The following is a 14,609-nucleotide window of genomic DNA, read 5'->3' as shown; positions in this document are numbered from 1 at the left end:
TTTCTCAGCGAATCGTGCCAGCAGTATTGGCCATTCACTTTCCTGTGGTCACGTCTCCTTCAGCTTTAACCCTGACATTTTCTGACCACGAAATTGGTAGTTTGTCCGAAACCTGTATCTCGGAAAACGAAAGGAAGGAAGGGGAAGGTACAGACAATGGTCAACGCGGGCCATTCCAGCACTGGTTATATAAACAATGACGCTGTTCAAGGTGAGAACAAAATTACCGTTGCGTATAGTTTTACAAGTGTTGTTACACTTTAGCAGGGAATCGAACATGTAGTGTATTACATCTGTTTAAAAGAAGTGTTATTCTCCACTCTGATGTTACGTAAATAATTTTTTCTTTCACGAATAAATTGCAGGCGACTTTTGGAATGCAAGGAAAGGAAGCTACGACACGTTTAAAACTCAAACCGGGTAACGTATTTTTTCATTCAACACGGAAATTCGTTTCGCTTACTAGTTCGCATTACAATTGACTCCATTGACGAGGCAGTTCCCTTACCGTGAACTCAGCTTTCCTTTGGCTTGTTAAACATTTTACACTAAGATGGGAAACAATTTGTAGTTTGTTTTCTTGGAAACTGTTGCACCATTTTTTTCTCAAAGCTCTACATCAGTATTCTCAAAACCAATTGTTGTGGGTCGCTTAGTATAGTTCGTGTAGCATTCTCGAACTGAACAAGGAAAACAAGGGAAGAGTTAACTGAAGGTACGCCTCCATATTTAGGAATTGTCTGACTTCACCACTACAGTAATTTCATGAAAAGGAGGTGGCAAAACTAAAATACTGCTACATAACCCCGCCCCCCCCCCTCCCCCCCCCCCCCCCCCGAAATTTTAACACCAAACATTTCAGTATCGCAGAACGCTTATCTATTAAATCAAGTCGGTTGAGCATTTCTGTCATCCTCTCAAATATAAGTAACGATTCCGTAAAAAATCACTCTTGTCTACTTTCGAACTTCAATGTTACACCGGTTGATACTAAATAATAAGGATACAAAACTGTCAATTGACGTTTTCGTAAGCTACATTTCCAGATAACCACGTTCTACCATCTCCGCCTCTTACAACTTGTTTCGTTTCAAATTTCAGTATTATTCTCTCTCGATGCACACTCCTAAGTAATTAACTGTTGCGGTTGTTTACAGCAAGCGTCGTGTAGCTGGGAGAGCCCCATGGGCTGTTCAGTTGCTGAATGTGGATGGGTTTCACTATTCAGTTGACGGTTTGTGTGAGTGCAAGGTACACCAACGGAGGTAGGTATAAATTCTGTGGACTGCATGTGTTATCAGAACAATAAATGCAATAATGTTTGTTATTTACAACATGGGAACATCTAGTGCAGTAATGTAGAAACTCAGATGATATACGGGTGTACAGCATTTCCACTTTCTCTTCTTTGGTGTACATTCACTCTACACAAACGTTGCACTAAATACGGTTGAGTGAAAGCCCGCTGTGCAGTTTCTTCGTGTTTCCATTTGTTTACTGTCTGCTCAAGCAAGTGAACGATTTACGTTAGCACGGGAACGTGCACTGTGATCTGATACAGGAGAGTCACAGCCACTTTTATGTTTACGTGAACGGAACATTGTGGTACGTTTCTGAACAGACTTTAAGCAGAGAACGTGCATAACACGATAAAAAATGTATGGTGCTCTTTCAAAAGAGGTACTGCTGTTCTCATCTTCGATGTGAACATAGTTACATGAAAGCCAATCATGCTAGTTGACCTGATTTGATTTACATACGGAGACGCAATGACTGGAATTAGCCCCTGTTGCCCGCATGAAAACTAATTTTACTGCGCGGTATCTCTTCTTTTTATTCTACTAAAGCCAGCCAGTACTCTTGAAGACGTCAAAACTGGTTCAGATTGCTCTGAGCACTATGGGACTAAACATCTGAGGTCATCAGTCCCATAGAACTTAGAACAACTTAAACCTAACCAACCTAAGGACATTACACACATCCATGCCCGAGGCAGGATTCGAACATGCGGCCGTAGCTTGAAGAGGTCATTGAATCGTTAGTCTTCTGAGTGGTTCGATGCGGCTCGATACTGATACCCCTCTTGTGCCAACCTCATTGCATCAGGGTACCACTTGCAACCCATGGCCTCAATTCTTTGTTGGATGAAGCCCGGTCCCTGTTTTCCTATACAGTTTTTTAATTTCTGTAGCTCCCTCTAGTACCATGGAAGTTATTCCATCATGTCTTAACAGATATCCTACCATCCTATCCCTTCTTCTTGTTCGTGCTTTCCACATATTCCTCACCGCTTCTGTGGAGAACCTTCTCTTTCCTTATACTATCAGTCCAATTAATTTTCAACCCCACCTCAAATCCTTCGATTCTGGGCTCCAATGTACGTTCTCAGAAATTTTTTCGTCAAATTAAAGGCTATGTTTGATACCAGTAGACCTCTCTTGGCCAGGAACGCCCTTTTTGCCAGTGATAGTATGCTTTTTTAGTCCTTCTTGCTCCGTCCCTTATAGGGAATTTTATTGCCTAGGTAGCAGAATTCCTTAACTTCATCTAATGCGTGGTCACCAACCTTGATGTTAAGTTTGTCACTGTTCTCATTTCAGCTACCTTTCATTACTTTCGTCTTTCTTAGATTTACTCTCAATCCATATCCTGTAGTAATTAGATTGTTCATTCCATTCAACACTTCCTGTAACACTTCTTCAGTTACACTGAGGATGTCATCAGCGAATCTGATCATTTATATCCTTTCAACTTGAATATTAATTCCACTGTTGCATTTTCTTTCATTCCCAAATTGCTTCTTTGAAGTGTGGATTGAACAATTGGGGGAAAGATTACATCCCTGTCTTGCATCCTTTTTAATCCAAACACTTCGTTCTTGTTTTTTCACTCTTATTGTTCCCTCTTGGCACTTGTACATACTGCATAAACCTGTCTCTCCATACAGCTTACCCATGTTATTCTCGGACTTTCGAACATGTTGCATCATTTTACATTGTCGAATGCTTTTTCTAGGTTAACAAATCCTATGAACGTGACTTGATTTTTCTTTAGCCTTGCTTCCATTATCGACAGCAACGTCACAACTGCCTCCCGGCTGGCTCTACATTGCCTACTCTTCATCAGTACTAAGTTGTGATCTTAGTAAATATGTTCCTTACAATCCAGTAGCCAACCATGGTGCTTTTCCAAGTATACCCCGTCCTCTTGTGATTCTTGAGTGGTGTATTCGCCATTGCTAGCTGAGATTTATTGCAGGACTCAATTAGTCTTTCTCGTCACCTATTCCTACTACTAAGCCCACATTCTTCTTTCTTATATTCCTTCCTCTTCAACTGCCTTCTAATCCCCCATGACTATTAGATATTCGTCTTAATTTACATGTCCCCTCGTTTGCTGCCAGCCAGCGCGCCCAGGTCCGTTTTGTTCTCCGCTTGGGGATTGGGTGTTGTCTTGTCCTAATCACTATTTCATCAACATCTATACGAAAGTCGCCCTGTGGGGCGTCAACTGGAAATATTTGCAACTCGGTGGCGGAACTTCATCCGGTGGGGACTCCTGACCATCAATGCCATGCGACAATCGTCATACATTTACGTACTGAATTTTTCATTCAGTATCCTCCTACACTTTCCCTACCTCTTCTTCGGCTTGCTACGTCGACATTTATACATGAACTATCGTTGTCTGTACTGATTTTCTGTCGATTCTGAACTTTCCACTGTAACTCGCTCTCTGCCCTACCTAGCTGTTGTTGTGGCCTTCACTCCAGAGACTGGTTTGATGTAGTCCTCTATGCTACCTACGTTTTTACCTACCCATAACGAATCCTACTCCCGTTATACCCTATACTCATCTGACCTTAATTTCTTATCTTCTTTCCATTTCACTTCACTGACCCCTACTACATCTACATTGAACCTTTGCATTTCCCATTCCCAATTTTCCAGCGTTCCTACCACGTTCCGACTTCTGACATTCCGAGCCACGACACGTAGTACGTTATCCTTCAGTGGATTATTTAGTCAGTCTTTTCTCATGATCACCTCCCCCATACAAGACCCCTCCTGGAGATGCAAATAGGGGACTAGTCCGGAACTTTTGGCAATGGAGAGATCATCATGGACTTTTTCAATTACAAGCCACATGCCTGGTGTAAATGTATTACATGTCTTTAATGCAGTGTTTCCATTGTCTTCTGCATCCATTGCCGTCTGCATCCACAGGCCATGTGACTTGTCGCTGAAAAGTGTCTTGGTGCTTGTTGCAATGCACAAGTTTCCAGTCCTCCAGTCCTCCATTCGGATCTCCTTATGGGGACAGCCAAGTGGGCGGTGACTAATAGAGAAAGACAGAATAACCAACGAAAGTTTAACGTTCTACGAGTCGGGGAGCGGAATGTCAGTAGCTGGAACGTGGTACGGGTGCTAGAAAGTCTGAAAAGGGAAATGCTAAGGCCTGCTCTCAATAAAGGGGGATTGGGGTCACTGTAGTGAAATGGAAGACAAGGAAACCTGAGGAGACGGGTATAGTGTAATATCAACAGCAGCAGAAAAGGGTGTAATTGGAGTAGTATTCGTTATGAAAAGGAAGGTAGGGCAGAGATTGGGTTAATGTGAACAGTTCAATGATAGGTATCCTCAGTTTTGTTCATGTTTACATGCCAACGTCGCAGGCAGAATGTGAAGAAGTGGAGAATGTGTATGAGGAGACTGAACGGGCAGTTCAGTAAGTAAAGGGAAATGAAAATATAACAGCCATGGGAGATTGGATGGTTGTTGTAGAGGAAAGAGTAGTATAAAGGGTTAAAGGAGACTATGAGCTTGAAATTATGAATGAAGGAGGAGAAACAGTCAGTTCTGCAATAAATTTCAGATGATAACTGACGTGAAGCATTATACAACAGCTACTCAAGCAATATTGAGAATATTGAGCCCAGTTGTCAATCGTGTGATAATTGTCGCAATATGTTTCGCGACAATATTTTCCCATTTTAAAGTGCTAAAAACAAGGAAACCGTATAAAACAGTCCTACTTACATCGACAGACATATATAAGGATTACAGATGTCATGTGTTATAACCTACATTAAAAAAATTTTTGTGCCACTAGGTGTCGTCATAACTTAAATATAAGCTACACACGTAGATTGTGAACTCAAACCATTAAACATAAAACATCATAAGCCGGTGCATCCACCTTTCCCGAGGTACAGCTGCACACGGAAAGCCGCTGCCACCACCTACAAACGATGATATTTACTAGAAGTCTAATGGTCAGCACCAGCGATACTAGGTCTGCTTCGCAGATATTCAAAGGGATGTCTGCCATTATCCCTGTTAATGCGCATCCCATTACTAAACCTTTATTCCGTACATAATACTTACCATTAAGCTTAAAATAGTTGCACGATAAAACAAACTTTAATAACATATATAAATACATCAATTTCCACATCGGAGTTTTCACGATGCTCACGTAAGTTGTGTTCGATTATGTCTATCGTTTCTTCCACTGGCACAGATGTGTGCAAATTAGCTACATCTAATGTGGACATCTGTCATCCTTATATGTCTGTCGGTATAAGGAGGATTATTTTATCTGGTTTTTAGTACTTTAAAATGGGATAATGTTGTCCCAAAACATATTGTGGCAATAATCATACGATTGACAACTGGGCTCAATATCCTCAATATTTTCTAAATAACAGCTGTATGATGGCTTCACTTCAGTTATCCTGGAACATACCGTACCGGACGCACTCCAGGTTTAGGAGCAAACATGGAAACAAGCTGATGGATCGATTGCAAGGTTTGAAAATTGTAGTCCCCAACAAGGAAACACGCGAAAACATACACAGGTACCGTACTCTTCGTACGAAAATTGTGAAAACGATCCAGCACATCAGTTTTAATAAACGGGGTATAGAAGCGATGTAATCCCACCAATTATGTGACGAAATGTTTCAAGTTTAACGTAAAGAACGAATAAGTTAAGCAAAAGATTTTGCAAAATGTGGGTTGCCAGAGAGATTAGAGAACCGTACAAGAAGAAATCCATATTAGGTTTGGAGTTGTACAAGATAGCTTTATGACTATCCAGGGCACTGTCGGGGGTACAGTTTGACGAATTATGCATTGTTATCAGTGGGTTAGTTTTTAAAACGATAGAGGCGATAGTTAAGACACGTGAAAAGAAGTTATTAGATTTGGTAACGAAGAAGATCAATAAAATGTTCCTGGGTATTAGGACGTGGTCCAATGGATTTCACCCAAAGACCCAACACTTCATCCCCATCTACGGATGACATTTTCAAGCGGGATCGTAACTTCTTCGATAATCCGATGCAACACCCTACCTCGTTACTGACAACGGAAATGGTTCTCCCACATAAAGGTTTAAAATACAATGTTCCACCAACAATAAAGATGGAAAACATCCGTAAATTAGTGGGGAAACAAAACTATTGCCGATAGTTTGAAAAAGTCGAGGGAGGAATGATGTCATTTATCATATATAGGCAAAAATAAATCAAAAGGAATTATTAGTTGAAAGGGAGAGCAGATAATCGAAGGTATTAAAACAGTTACATCAGAAGTTGGAGGAAAATGATACGTTTGTGTTGAAAGGGGACAAGGGGAACACAGCCATCGTTATGAAGAAAGATGACTACGTGGATAAAGTAAATAGTTTCTTCGAAGAAAGTGGAATAATAGAAAGTAAATATGACTTCACTAGTAGATTTCAGGCAGGGCTTAAGAAACATTTAAAAGACTCTCAGTTTTTATTTACCAAAAAATAAATACACAACTTTATAATAACGAATCCGAAGGCTCCGCATTTGGACGGCGATGTCTTGAAGATATTAAGACGGGGAACCGTTACGGCCCCTGGTTTATGGCAGAAGAAGACCTGGAGCAAGATTAAGTGAGATCCTTCGGAAAAGATGTAGTTACAATGAAACCTTTATGAAATTAGTAAGGGGCTAGCACAACTGATACAAGAAAGCTAACTTATATGAAGGTGAAAAGTTAGCTTCATTAGATGTAGCTAATCTGTATACATCTGTGCCAATGGAGGAAACGATAGGCATTATAAAAACCACCTAAGTGCGCATGCCAAAATATTTGATGAGAAAATTGATGAATTTATAAGGTTATTAAAGTTCAGATATTTTAAATTAAATGGTTTTATACACTCCCAGAAATGAAAGCATTTTCAAAAATGCAGTGCACAGGGTTAATTCCGTACCTCTAAGTCCGGAAAACCATAATGAGGTAATAAGAACCCTAAGACAAATAGCAATAGAAAATGGTTTTGACGTGGGTTTGATAGATCGGTTGGATGTAGCATTGGATGTAGCACTTAGGATTGGTAACCAGCAAAATGATAAAAATCCAGACAAATTCAGAGTCACACCGTATTGGGGGACCATCTTACATAAATTAGCGAGGTTGTTTAATAACAAATTAGGACAGAGGCTGAGGAAAAAGATTGACACAGATGCGAACTGAATGAGGAAATCGAGAGTGTATGAAGTAAAATGTCAGTAGTCTGAAGCGAGATATGTGGGGCTGACGGGACGGAATATTAAAGTCAGATTTAGAAAGCTAGACAGAACGGTTCGTCTGCTGCAGCAAAGCATCTCAAGAATGAGCAGAATTCGTTGGGAAATGTAACGGAAAGCATGAGGTTGTTACACGTTGAAGAAAAAGGACGTTTGCTCTCAATTTTAAAGGAGGTAGAGAGTTATTGTACCTTGAATGAGAAGTACGTCGGCGCTTTCAATGAGAGGACGGAAGTGTCTAAAAGGTATTACTAGACACACTTTGGTGATATCCTCCTTAAGAAGTAACCACCTATGTGTTTCCCTAGTAATAAAGGATTTACGCATGCTATTTCCGTTCAGATTGCAGCATAGAGGTAGCTTTAAGTTAGATTCGTCTAGGACCAGACAGGCATTTGTCAAAGATTTTATGACAGACAGTAGAATCGTTGGTGCTGAGCATTAGGCTTTAATCAAATATCATCGTTGGCATGTGATGGCAGCGGCTTTTATTTAGCAACTGTACCTCGGGAACGGTGAATGCATCGGCTTGTGATGTTTTATGTTTTGCAAATTGGCAATGCACGTGTGCAGCTTGTTTTTAAGTTGTATCGAGTCCTAATGGCATAAAATTTTTTTTCAGGTAGGTTATAACTCTTGACGAGTGTAACCTTATATGTCTGTTTACATGAGGAAGATTGTTTTACCTAGTTTCCTTGCTTTTAGCACTTAAAAATGGGATAATGTTGTCCAGAAAAAAGCTGCGGTTATAATCACACGATTGAGAATTAGTCTGTATTTCCTGCAGTTTCAGATCGCAATTGATAGTCATCTATTCAAGAGTCATGCTTTCCGTTACATTTCCCAACGAATTCTGCTCATTCTTGAGATGATTTGCTACAGAAACTTGGGAAAGTCCAGGAGATACACAAAGTTTCGAGTCAGATTACGTTATGGTTAGGCAGAGAAGGAAGTGCAAAAATGTTCAGGGAAACTCACGAATACAGAATTATAAGCCAGTGAGAATAAAATAAATGGGAAGTACACGGAAGCTAAGGCGAAATATCTACATGACAAATGAGGAAAAAAAATTAAAAGAAATGAATGTCGGAAATGATTGAGTTAGCATACATAAATGCCAAAACAGCCTTCGGGGAAACAAAAAGCAAAGGCGGTAAAATTAAGAATGCAATGGGATTCCACTCTCATATGCAGATAGGTGGAAAGAGTAGATTGAAAGAGAAGGCTTACCTGATGACGTGATAGAAGAAGAAAGAGCAGTGGATAGGGAAGAGAATGGTCATCCAGAAATAGAATCAGAATTTAGAAGACCGTTTCGTCTCCATGGCCTTTTTGGGCGGATTTTAGTTTTCTATGGAAGAATGAAAATCAAATATGGCAGAGGAGCTACATAACATCCCATCGGAATTTTGAAAATGATTGGGTGAATTGGCAACAAACCTGTTATTCACGGTGGTGTACAGAATTTACGAGACAGATGATATACCATCAGTAATTTCGGAAAAACATCATCAATACAATTCCCAAGTTAGCAAGAGCAGACAAGTAAGAAAATTATCGCACAAGAAGCTTAACAGCTCATGTATCTACATCTACATCCATACTCCGCAAACCACCTGACGGTGTGTGGCGGAGGGTACCTTGAGTACCTCTATCGGTTCTCCCTTCTATTCCAGTCTCGTATTGTCCGTGGAAAGAAAGATTGTCGGTGTGCCTCTGTGTGGGCTCTAATCTCTCCAATTTTATCCTCATGGTCTCCTCGCGAGATATACGTAGGAGGGAGCAATATACTGCTTGACTCCTCGGTGAAGGTATGTTCTCGAAACTTTAACAAAAGCCCGTACCGAGCTACTGAGCGTCTCTCCTGCAGAGTCTTCCACTGGAGTTTATCTATCAGCTCCGTAATGCTTTCGCGATTACTAAATGATCCTGTAACGAAGCGAACTGCTCTCCGTTGGATCTTCTCTATCAACCCTGTCTGGTACGGATCCCACACTGGTGAGCAGTATTCAAGCGTCGGGCGAACAAGTGTACTGTAACCTACTTGCTTTCTTTTCGACTTGCATTTCCTTAGAATTCTTCCAATTAATCTCAGTCTGGCATCTGCTTTACCGACGATCAACTTTATATGATCATTCCATTTTAAATCACTCCTAATGCGTACTCCCAGATAATTTATGGAATTAACTGCTTCCAGTTGCTTAGCTGCTATATTGTAGCTCAATGATAAGGGATCTTTCTTTCTATGTATTCGCAGCACATTATACAAGTCTAAATTGAGATTCAATTGCCATTCCCTGCACAATGCGTCAATTTGCTGCAGATCCTTCTGCATTTCAGTACAACTTTCCATTGTTACAACCTCTCGATATACCACAGCATCATCCGCAAAAAGCCTCAGTGAAATTCCGATGTTATCCACAAGGTCATTTATGTATATTGTGAATAGCAACAATCCTACGACACTCCCCTCCGGCACACCTGAAATCACTCTTACTTCGGAAGCCTTCTCTCCATTCAGAATGACATGCTGCGTTCTGTTATCTAGGAACTCTTCAATCCAATCACACAATTGGTCTGATAGCCCATATGCTCTTACTTTGTTCATTAAAAGACTGTGGGGAACTGTATCGAACGTCTTGCGGAAGTCAAGAAACACGGCATCTACCTGGTAACCCATGTCCATGGCCCTCTGAGTCTCGTGGACGAATAGCGCGAGCTGGGTTTCACACGATCATCTTTTTCGAAACCCATGCTGATTCCTACAGAGTAGATTTCCAGCCTCCAGAAAAGTCATTATACTCTAACATAATACGTGTTCCCAAAGTCTACAACTGATCGACGTCAGAGATTAGGTCTATAGTTCTGCACATCTGTTCGACCTTGAAACCGGGGATGATCTGTGCCCTTTTCCAATCCTTTGGAACGCTACGCTCTTTTAGAGACCTACGGTACACCGCTGCATGAAGGGGGGGGGGGGGGGGGGCAGGGGGGGGGGGGGCAAAGTTCCTTCGCGTACTCTGTGTAAAATCGAACTGGTATCCCACCAGGTCCAGCGACCTTTCCTCTTTTGAGCGATTTTAATTGTTCCTATCCCTCTGTCGTCTATTTCGACATCTACCGTTTTGTCATCTGTGCGACAATCTAGAGAAGGAACTTCAGTGCAGTCTTCCTCTGTGAAACAGCTTTGGAAAAAGACATTTAGTATTTCGGCCTTTAGCCTGTCATCCTCTGTTTCAGTACCATTTTGGTCACAGAGTGTCTAGACATTTTGCTTTGATCCACCTACCGCATTGACATAAGACCAAAATTTCTTAGGACTTTCTGCCAAGTGAGTACATAGAACTTTACATTCGAATTCATTGAACGCCTCTCGCATAGCCCTCCTCACACTATACTTCGCTTCGAGTAATTTTTTTTTGTCTGCAAGGCTTTGGCTATATTTATGTTTGCAGTGAAGTTCCCCTTTCACACCTACTGTTCTGTCCATCCTAGTTGCGAACAAGAGTAATACACAGTATAATGGGAAAGAAAATTGAGGATGTGTTAGATGGCTATCATTTTGGCTTTAGGATAGGTAAAGGGACCAGAGAGGCAATTCTGACATTGCGGTTGATAATGAAGGCAAGACTGAAGTAAAATCAAGACATGTTCATAGGATTTGCCGACCTGGAAAAAGAGTTCGACTGTGTAAAATGGTGCAAGATGGTCGAAGTTCTGAGAAAAATTGGGCTAAACTATAGAGAAGGAGTGGCATGTTCGATATGCACAACAACCAAGGGGGAAAAGTGAGAATGGAAGACCAGTAACGAAGTGTTCGAATTATAAAGGGTGTAAGAAAAAGATGTGGACTTTCACACCTACTGTTCTGTCCATACGTCGAAGAAGCCACGGTGGAAATAAAATTAAGGTTCAATAGTGGAATTAAAAGTCAAGGTGAAAGGATATCAATGATAAGATTTGCCCATGACATTGCTGTTCTCTGTGAAAGTAAAGAAGATTTACTGGTTATGCTAAATGGAATGAACACACTAGTTGGTACAGAATAGGAACTGAGAGTGAATCGAAGAATGACGAAAGCAATGAGAGATAGCAGAAACGAGAACAGCGAGAAACTTAACATCAGGATTGGTGGTCACGAAGTAGAAGAAGGTAAGGAATTCTGCTTCCTAGGCAGCAAAATAACCCCTGAGCGACTGACCGGATATAGAAAGCAGACTTGCACTTGCAAAAATGACGTACGTGACCAACCCGAAATGCAATTCTGTCAAAGATGGGTTTTGATTTCAGAAAGAAATTTCTGAGAAAGTACGTCTGGAGGACAGCATTATATGGTAGGTAAAGATGTGCTGTGGGAAAACCAGAAAAGAAGAGAATCGAAGCTTATGTGTTATTATGGTTTGATAAAGCAAAGAAACAGGGAGTTCTCCGCAGACGCGGCGAGCAAAGGAATATACGGAAAACACCGCCAGGAAGAGCGGTCAGGATGACAGGACATCTTTTAAGACATGAGGGAATAACTTCCATAGTGCTAGAGGGAGCTGCAGAGAGTAAAAACTGTGTAAGAAGACAGAGCTTGGGTTACATCCAGCAGAGAATTGAGAACGTAGGTTGGAAATGCTACTGTCAGATGAAAAGCTTGGAACAGTTAAAAGACAGATGACACATTGGCTTGGTACGTTTCTCTTTTTGTGCCTTAATTCATTTTTCTACATGCTGACATAGTTTATATGTTATCGTCACTTAAGCTATAATTGATACATGTTCCGGTTCAACAAACAGAGTCGTTGCCATTGTCCTAGCAAGACCATCAGCTTGTTCCTTACCAGTAATATTTGGTGACAAGGATCCCACAGCTTGTTTACCCAGTTGGTTTCCCCTAAGCTCATAAGGGAATCCTGCCACTCTACAAGGATATTTGGTCTCGTTTAGGAGGCTGATAGATCACGCTGGTTAACGTCATCCTGGTAGCTGGACGTCATTTGTTTGAAACACCTTTTATATTCCTTCAGGGCAAATAGTTATTTGGGTGATCAAGATAAATGGGACACCGTATAGTTCAGCATTTCTCTGATTTTACTTAAATATAATATACATTAGCTAAATATAACATTAATAATGTGTAGATCATTCTCTCAGACATGTATGTCGAATGTTTCAAAAGTAATTTTTCTACAATATAAAAGGTTTAACAAGTAGTTAGAAGGATGGTAAGTGATTTGACTTACGAATAGGTCTTTTGAATTGTAGTTCTGGTATTCTTTTACCACTAAAATTTGCTCAACTATAGCAGGAAACAGAAATTTCGTGAGTATGACCAAAATTTATTTTTATTTTAAGGCATTTGAACACAAATTTGAAACCTTAATGCATAATCATTACCTAAAATATGAAGCTACTCTTCGGAATAAATTAATTCAGCATTAGCCACTGATTCATGTTTCCAGGTATCACAGTAGAATACTTTTTCTTTGCTCTTGCACGTATTTGAGAAACATAATCATGTCTATCCCCTAGGTCACTTTTCAAATCTTTAAGATGGAGCTGGTTTTACCAATTTTGGTTTCTTAAGGCTCTTTTTGTTTTTCTGAGATGATTTGTCAAGGAGAAGCCCCTTGTAAGGACTATCAGTGATTTCCACAGCAGATAGTGTTGCTCTGCTTCCTATTGTTTTTTTGCAGATTTAAATTAGGGCAGATATCTTGTGGGCCTACTGACAGTCTGCTACAATATGTTGATTTTTGGAAATCGAATGATTCAGGAGCGCATAATTTCCATCAGATTATCTTGCTTTCCCTGGTGGTTCTTGACTTGTCTCTCCACTGATTTCTTCTTCGACCTTCTGATTATGGGTTGGATTTAGTCACCTCAGTGACCGAATCCCAAAAAGTGGGCGGATCCAGTGCCCAGATTCCAGTTTTAGTGACGCCATTTATAGCATTTTTTACTGTCACAGGTACGCCATATGACTCTCCTAGCAGCTGAGCAATCTAATACTGCTGCCAGCGTTTGTGCGGAGCCGTTTGTCAGCTACTTGATTGCAATAAGGTGCAAGTGGCTTTAAAATGCAACGCATGTTGTCTGTAGGCTGTCAATGGCCTGTGGAGGTAGGCAAAGCAAGAGTACACAATTTTTTCTCCCAAAATCACAACACTAACAGCAGTACAATTACTTGATAAATTATTACATTAAATCAGTTGCTAAAACATGTATAGTAAACATTATTTTAAAATTTACTTATGTTACTTTAGCAGTGGTTCTCAGATGCCACGAACTTCAAACTTCTATCCTGCTACTCTTCTTCCGACAGGTCTCTCCATGGCTTTGTCTACAGTTCCCCTCCACATTGCCCTCAGCCTCCCTCGGCTCCTTCTACCTGACGGGGACCAGTCGAGTAAACACTGAGGCCATCGTTGTTTCTTCATCTGTCGAACGTGCCCATGCCACCTCAGTATTTGTGCATCAGTCCTGTCTGTGATTGTTTTTATTGCATCCATATCCAATCTTACAGATCGTTCCGCAGTCGATTCAGATGGGTCGTTCTCGTGTTACGCTGTAAGCTGTCCATCTTGACAGCCTCAGTTTTTGTTTGTCGTTCAATATCCAACAATCTGAGTCATACGTCAGAAAGCTGTCAACCACAGCCCATTGCAGTACTACTATTTTGTTCGTCATTTTAAAATATACGGGCACAATACATGAGGAAATTGGTGATAAGATTTATAAGACGGTGCCATACTTCTTAAACTTACATTTTACTGCACAGAGTCCAGGATGGTTTTAAACATTTGTACTCGGTATTATCAAAGAATAAGTAAGTTGGATGCTATATAAATTATAAATAGACTCTAGACATCTGTAAAACTACAGATGCTTATGAACTCCCTGTCGGAATGGTCACATACAACAGCTAGAGATTCCATCCTACGTACCGCTTTGCGGTGCAGATAGTTTGCTAGAAATGATAGTGGTACAGTTCGAAAGGGGGTACTATTTGTAAGACTTTACGCTACCCGTATTGTGAAAAGCTCAATCTGCACCG

This window comes from Schistocerca piceifrons, chromosome 2 (assembly GCF_021461385.2).
Source record: "Schistocerca piceifrons isolate TAMUIC-IGC-003096 chromosome 2, iqSchPice1.1, whole genome shotgun sequence".
Classification (NCBI taxonomy): domain Eukaryota; kingdom Metazoa; phylum Arthropoda; class Insecta; order Orthoptera; family Acrididae; genus Schistocerca; species Schistocerca piceifrons.
Note: the sequence above shows the minus strand (reverse complement) of the source record.